Source organism: Lates calcarifer, linkage group LG5, assembly GCF_001640805.2.
Source record: "Lates calcarifer isolate ASB-BC8 linkage group LG5, TLL_Latcal_v3, whole genome shotgun sequence".
In the NCBI taxonomy this organism is placed as follows: domain Eukaryota; kingdom Metazoa; phylum Chordata; class Actinopteri; family Centropomidae; genus Lates; species Lates calcarifer.
In genome coordinates, this window is record NC_066837.1 from 9844281 (window position 1) to 9851619 (window position 7339).

The following is a 7339-nucleotide window of genomic DNA, read 5'->3' on the forward strand; positions in this document are numbered from 1 at the left end:
GTCCATTTAGTTTAGTTTGCACTGATTAAGATCTCAGTTGTCAAGTCAAGCTTTCCTTCTTTTTTTTTTTAACTTGACTCGTTTGGTTACTGTGTTTAGAAATAATTGTTTTTAGCTGCTGGGATGTGTGTCGAGCTGAGCTGGTGATGATCCCACATCATCTAATGGTGTGTTCCTGAGGCTCAGTAAGGCAAGACAATGGTCTGTTTTATCTGCACGTGTTTCCTTTAGCATGAGCTTGACAGTTTGAACTCCTGTCTCTGCCAGTCCATTCTACTGTGCATAGTGTGGAAAAATAACATCTTATCCCTTCTCTGTAGTTCAAGAAGTCTTTGAATGTTTCTGGAGATTTGGATCCTCCTTTCTATCCAGCCTTTATGTACCACCTATCTCAGTGTCTCAAGTGTTTGAACCTCAGCTGTCTGATGTTCTGTGGCTGGTCAGCAGACAGTGCCGGGTATGTAAGATCTTAATGAGGCATCTGCAATCATCGTTTTTTTTTTTTTTAAACCAGTATTTTGGTATTTCACATGCATCTGTTACTTTTGTGTTTCTGTATTCTTGCAGGTGCAGAGCTGAGTAGCTTTTTTTTAGAATGACCTCTAGTGGTGTGTGATCATCCATCCATCCACACATCATCCATCATCTATTCTGCTTGTCCAGCTGACATTGGGTGAGAGGTGGGGTACACCCTGGACAGCTCACAGGGCTACCTCGTTATTCTTCTTATTGCTACTACTCTTATTATTATTACTACTTTACATTACACTCTACATGGAATCTGCATTATGCAACCCAATCAGTCAAGGCAGATGGTTGCCTACCCTGACTCTGGTTCTGCTTGGTTTCTGTCTTTTAAAAGGAAAATTTTCCTTGCCACTGTCGCCAAGTACTGCTTGTCGGGTCTCTCTTTGTAAACACAATAATATAAAGAGTACAGTCTAGACCTGCTCTTTATGAAAAGTGTCTTTGGACATGCAGGTTAATTGGCTTAATGTATTCTGTTCTCCCTCTGTATTGCATTACACTGTACAGTAGTTTCTGTTTCTCTAGTCACTTGATGTAATGTGGACACAGGACACACTAAAGGTTCACTGTAGAGTCAGCAGAGACAAGTTAAGGCTGCATAGAAACTCTTCATGTGCACATTGTTTTATTCCATGAATAACAAAACAGTTCAGTTCATGTACAGGAGCAAATATACACACAAGCCTCGGAATGCAGCTCAAATGAAATGCAACAAGACAAAAAGGTCAAATCAGTTTCATGTAAAATACAAACCAAAAACAGCTTTAGTAATAAAATAATGAATCAAGGGTAAAGTCTCAGTGCGATCAAAAAGTAAATCTAAACAGTATATGTGTTTAACAGTTTAAAAGTTCAAAATCCTCATTAGGAATGTTATCAAGAAACAGAAATGACAGGAACTGACGCAAGAAAATTCAATCAAATGATTTCAAAAACAACCAAAAACTTGATCTGGTCCAAAAAGCGTCAATGTTTTAGACTAACGTGATGCTGTCTCGCTGTGAGTAGTAGTATTCAGCCAATGAATATGCAGGACAAGTGTTGACATCATTTTTTATTGGCTTAAATGACTTCAAAATTTGAGTGAATATGTGGAAGCTCCCAAGATCCATACACACAGAGTCTTAAAGATCCAGTCAGTGATGATCACATTTACCAATATCACAGCTCTGTCTGAAGAAATCTGAGACACGCTGCGCTCTTTCATCAAATTCAAATGACATCTGATGTACACAGAGTGTGTTCAGGTGAACACTGGGCTGCAAAAATCACCCTGCAATAAATAGACTCACAGAGATTCAAGTGACCCTGTATGGGGTCACTTGACAGATGAGTGAGTACACCCCTGATCAATATCACTCAATAATTCAATGATTCAAAACTGTACCATATTGCAACATTTGTATTATTTTTCTGTTCTTTTATGTCCAAATACTGAATGAAAAGATGTTTCCCATTCTCAAGAGGCTTGACAGGAGAGGAAATGTACTGCAGAAAAAGAAGGGAAAAAAAAGTGAAGTATGACCTAAATTCAATGCAAAATGTTCTGTTTTTCAAACGAATTGGCTTTGTTCTTCTTTAGCTTTGGCTAAAAACAATTAAAATTGTATTATATGGACAGGATTTGTAATTACTCAATATATGCACGATACTGACCAGGGGTTGTCTCAGTTTTGTTGTTTACTGTAGGTATGTCTGACGTCATTTCTAATAGAAACTAGATGAAAACAACATTTGCTTAGGTATAAATGCTAAAGCATGCTAAAGTTTATAATTTTTACATGTTCACCATCTTAGTTTAGCTACAGCTAAGGCTGATGGGAATGTCATTAGTTTTGTGGGTATTTGGTCACTGACAAAACCGACTGTGGGTTCCAGGCTTACGCTCAGTGTGAGCTGAATTTTAGGAGCTTCAAATAGAGTGTCTGACCCAGAAAGGCTGAGAAACTGTAGAATACAGAGAAGCATTTGCTGCTGAAACTCAAGCACTGCTTGCTTCTTCCTGCATGAAGCACTTTATAACTTGTTTTCTGAGACATGCTCTACAAATAATAATGCTAATAATGAGAATAACAGTTATCATTGGTACAGTAATCATACTATTCTCATTCTTATTATTATTCCTGTAGGAATTCAGGTAAAAGATTCATGCGATCAGTATAAAACTTTCAAATAAGAAAATGTCTTGCAAGTTAGCCATGAACACATGGCATGAATAGGCAACATGTTAACTGAGAGCTGAAGACAGTCATGTTTACCTCAGTTTGAGAAGCAAACATAATTTAAAAAAGCAGTAACAAATAAATCTGTAAAAGAAAAAATGAAATTAAATTATTGGAATGTTTTGTCAGAAAAGCTTGAATAACAGCAGAGCTGAGCTTGGTCTGTCCACAGTAGTACAAAGTCAAGTCTGTGGGGATGAATGAGGATGCGGCTGAACTACTAGTAAAGTGGAGTAACGTCACCTGACTCACGCAGATGTGTTGATGTTAATGAGCGCTCCCATATTTTGTCTCCCGAATGTTTGAACACTGTAAATGAATTCTACATTATACACAGCCTACTTTGTGTGTACCGGAGTTACAACATGGTTAACATGAATATACAGTTAGTCAAAATCATTTTTGAAAATCTACTCAGAATTAAATTACTTGTGTAAAAAATCAAAATTAAAAAAACAAAACAAAGTAGCATCACATTCATTGCTCCCTTATTGTTAATTAGTAAGAACTAAACTGACTAGACAGCAGTCACTCAGACTTCACAGCTTTCACCATCAGAAATGTGCTGTGGAGACTTAGATAACCTAAAGCACATGGCAGGTCAGCACAGCACACTTCCAGCCCTTACACTGATATAATGGGCCACTTTACAGCATTACAGCTCTCTTCAAAAGCTGCTTTACTGTAACTCAGTTTGCTTCTCCACTAAAGTGTACGCTTGTTCTCTTTGTTCAGTTCTAAAAGGGAAAATAGACCGAGGTCACTGAAGCGGCACAACTGTTGAATTACTGGGTTTAAAGGAGGTTTAGTGTTAAATGGTGCTGAGGCAGAAGCACTGTGGCAATTTTAATTCTCAGTCTCCATCTCAATTGGTGAGCCACACTGACACCAGTACTGTGCAGATTCATGAGTGAACAAACTGAACACCTAGAGGAGAGCGAAGAGGAGGTGGAGGGGGGAGCTAACCTGGACTCATAAGTTCCAACCAGAAGTCCGAAGCCGAGCGACAACAAACCGTCTTATTTGTCCTTCTTGGACTCGGTCTCTTCCTTCTGGGTATTGCCTCCTTGTTGCTCTGATTCCTCCTCCTCAGGGACTGGTGGGAACTGGGATTGGCTGACCTTGTCTTCTTTTGTCTTGTTGAATTTCTTGGATTTCTGGTAGAGTTCGTTCAGGTTGAACTCTCGGATTATGTTCTCCTGGTGGAAAGAGAGAGATGTGTTGAGTGGTCTGGAAAACTTATTAATGAAAAAGAGGATTAAAACTATATCACCACAAACTTAAATATCATTTTGAAATGTTAAGAAAAAATAATTTTGTCGTGGTTTCATCAACTGTCTGTGAAAGTTGGGTAGTTTAGTAGTTAAGGTAGATTAGTGAGCAAATAACCTTTGTGAATGTTAAAGTTAGATTTTTAAAAAATTAAACTAATCCATTTATTTGCCCTTTAGTATCATTTACATGTGACTAAAACACAGAATCTGTCTGGGTGACAAATTGATCTAACAACCTGTGCTCATACAGGAGCTTTACCAAGTATGAAATTTACAGAAAGTCACAGTGTGTACTTTACATATTGAATGCCAGGAGCTACTGTTCTGCGGCTGCAAATTAACTTATAATGAATAAATTTAGTTCAGGCTACTACTTGAAACGAGGATGAAAACATCTTTGTAATACAAGTGAAACTGTATCTGAACGTTAATGCCTCTATTCAGTTCCTCAAATTCCACACAATACTGTTTGGAAAAGTAGTTTGATGGAAAAAATTGTGCTGTAAATTGGTTTGCTGTTTTTGAAAACACGGTACATTTAACTGACAACATTAGCCATGTGTTTTGTGATTAACAGCCACATATCTACAGCATACTGTGCAGTCAGACCTCAGTGAAGCTCCAGGATACGGCTCTCCCTTTCTTGTCCACCTGGGGGGCGTCGCATCACCTCCTTCCCTCCCTGGAACAACACCAGAGAGGGAAGCTGCTTGGACAGTGGAGGATGCAGACACCTTGTACCTGAGAAACAGATTTAAAGTCAGGCCAAAAAAAAAACATGTTCATGTTTCTAGTCTGTCCTGTTTGACAAAATTAATCTTCTAAGGAGAACTACTGTCTTACTTCTTGGAAACCTCTCCGTAACGGTCCTATGTCCACTTTGCCAAACTTGAGGCCAGCGCAGTTATATCTGAAGCACAAGAACAAAGTTACTGCAGTTACTCTTGTTAATGCCACTGAGTGCACCTTATACTTTCACTGAGTGGACGGATGGAGTCTTACTTTAGAGAGAGATCAGCGTAGACAGATGCAAAGGACTGGCACTCTGGAGACCAGTTGGCAAAAAATTCAACAATCCATGTCACACGACTGTCTCTGTCCAGCTCATCCTGTATACATACACATACACACAATATGGAAACAGACAGTTTTGATTTATGATTAAAAAGCAACTGTACAAATCTTTGGTCAATGCCTGAACTGCTACGACCAATTCTACCATTTTTACTCACATCAATGGTTTTGTCACTGAAGTATTTGATGTACTCTGGCCCCATGTACAGGAGGAGGCTTACAGGTCATCAAAAACACTGAAACAGACACAGAGCCAACAGAAGAGAGCAGCATTAGGACTTTATCCTTGATGATATTTGTGAAATTAGAGCTGCAATGATTAGTCCATTAATGAATGGGTCAACAGATAGAATATCAATGGGCACAAATTTGATAATGTTATCATTTATGGTATTTATAAAATAAGAAGACCACACATTCTTCAGTCCCTCACTCTCCAGTCTGAGGATCTGCTGCCTCTGTGTATCATATCATTGTAAATTCCATATTGAACAAGCAATACAAATACGTCACCATGGGCTAAAGGAAACTGTGGTGGGAATGTTCTTGACATTTTAACAGACTTAATTATGAAATTATCACCAGACTGATCAATAACAGAATAATTATTTGTCCTCTCCAAGTGTCACTACAGAGCCCAGTGGGATGGCATTTGGCTGACCTATGCAGAGTGTCAGGTAGAGCAATCCCATCCTGATGTCGAGTCTGAAGAACAGGATGACATTGGCCACTTTGCTGAACAGGATGAATATTGCCCACATGTTGCTCCACCGTTACTGAAACGAACACATAGAGAAACCATTCATGTTTTTGTCAAAACTCCACAAAAGCCATTCAAATTGGCAGGAGACAATGAGGCTTCTCTGTTGTTCACAATCCTGACCAGTGCTGTTTCTAAGATTCAACCAGTGTGGTATCTTAAGGATGATGCTTAGATTTTCTAACTGAATGAAATAATAGCTGATATCCTGTGTTGTTAAAGTGTACTACTGTAAGGATAAAACACATGGTAAAATTATTTTAAATATAGAATCTTATTCTTGTCACTGTGAAAAACAAGTAAACAGTCTATACAATTTCCCACTGAAAGGTAAGCAAATAACCAAGGACAGATTTGGCAGGCAGAGAATGACACTGAGACATATCTGACTGTAAGATTCATTTTCAGCCATTTCATTGATTTAATCTCATTTATATTATAGCACCTCCTGTTCCGGACCATTATTAGATTAAAACATATAGCAAATGTAACTAAAAGACTAAGCTAAACAGTTACTCACTTGCTCGCCTGTTCTTCATCATAACGATGGCACTGAGAAACATGAGAATCTCCACCTCTCTCTGTGAACACAAACATAACATGTCTCAACTGAGGTCAGCCGTGTTCACCAGTCTGGATTAGTTTCATCCTTCAAAAATCGCACCAGCATGTTTTGATCCCAGAGTCAACATGCAACACATCTCATCTCATCTCTTTAGCTCTTTAAACTGTAACGTCGCCAGAGTGGAAAACCATTTGACAGAGCAATTTCATCATCCTGGGGCATTTTCTTACACCACCGCTGTATGATGTATGTGTACGGTTCGCATTTAGCTTAGTGAGGTTAATCAACGTCAATAATTTAGCTAACGTTAGCTAATTAAACCAGCACTGACCGGGTTAATGCAACTAGCAACTCGTTTTCTTTCTGTAGAAAAGAAAGATTTACCCAGTTTATATATGCCGAACAGAATATAATACCTTAATTAAATGTCCTGAATTATAAAATATGTTTTATGACTTGTGTATCGTCGCAAATAAGCACAACAGTCTGAATTTCCAGTTTTGTGATCGTAGTTCGGCCTGTCATTCTCTCCCTGTGGCTAACAGCTAATGTCACCTTTGCTGCCGGTCTGTCCATTGACAACTGTGCTCATTCACTGACCAGCTAGCCACTGGTGAGTTGATACCATTTCTTTATAAAACAATTTGTAGCTTTCCAGCATTTTCTACGGACCCAGTCGAAGTCGCAGGAGTTGCCGTCCTCTCGCTGTGTGGCCAGATGGTCGCAGATGCCAGGCGTCTTGCGAACAGCTAGAAAGGCTACAGACATGAAGAGAGAAGCTACATAGTAGGGCTTCAGTAGCCACTTGTACACCTGCGGCAGGTGATACAGGAAAGCGAACAACGGCGTCAGTAGAGCCATTTTCTAATTAATAATCCTACTACCACTAAAACGGGAAATAAACCACGACAAGACG

The 7339-nt window shown here is 39.0% G+C and overlaps 1 pseudogene; it reads right to left on the reverse strand.

The window, feature by feature from the left end:
- Nucleotides 1–1136: 1136 nt before the first annotated feature.
- On the reverse strand, nt 1137–7333 carry LOC108888577 (thioredoxin-related transmembrane protein 2-B-like; annotated as a pseudogene).
- Nucleotides 7334–7339: the final 6 nt, after the last annotated feature.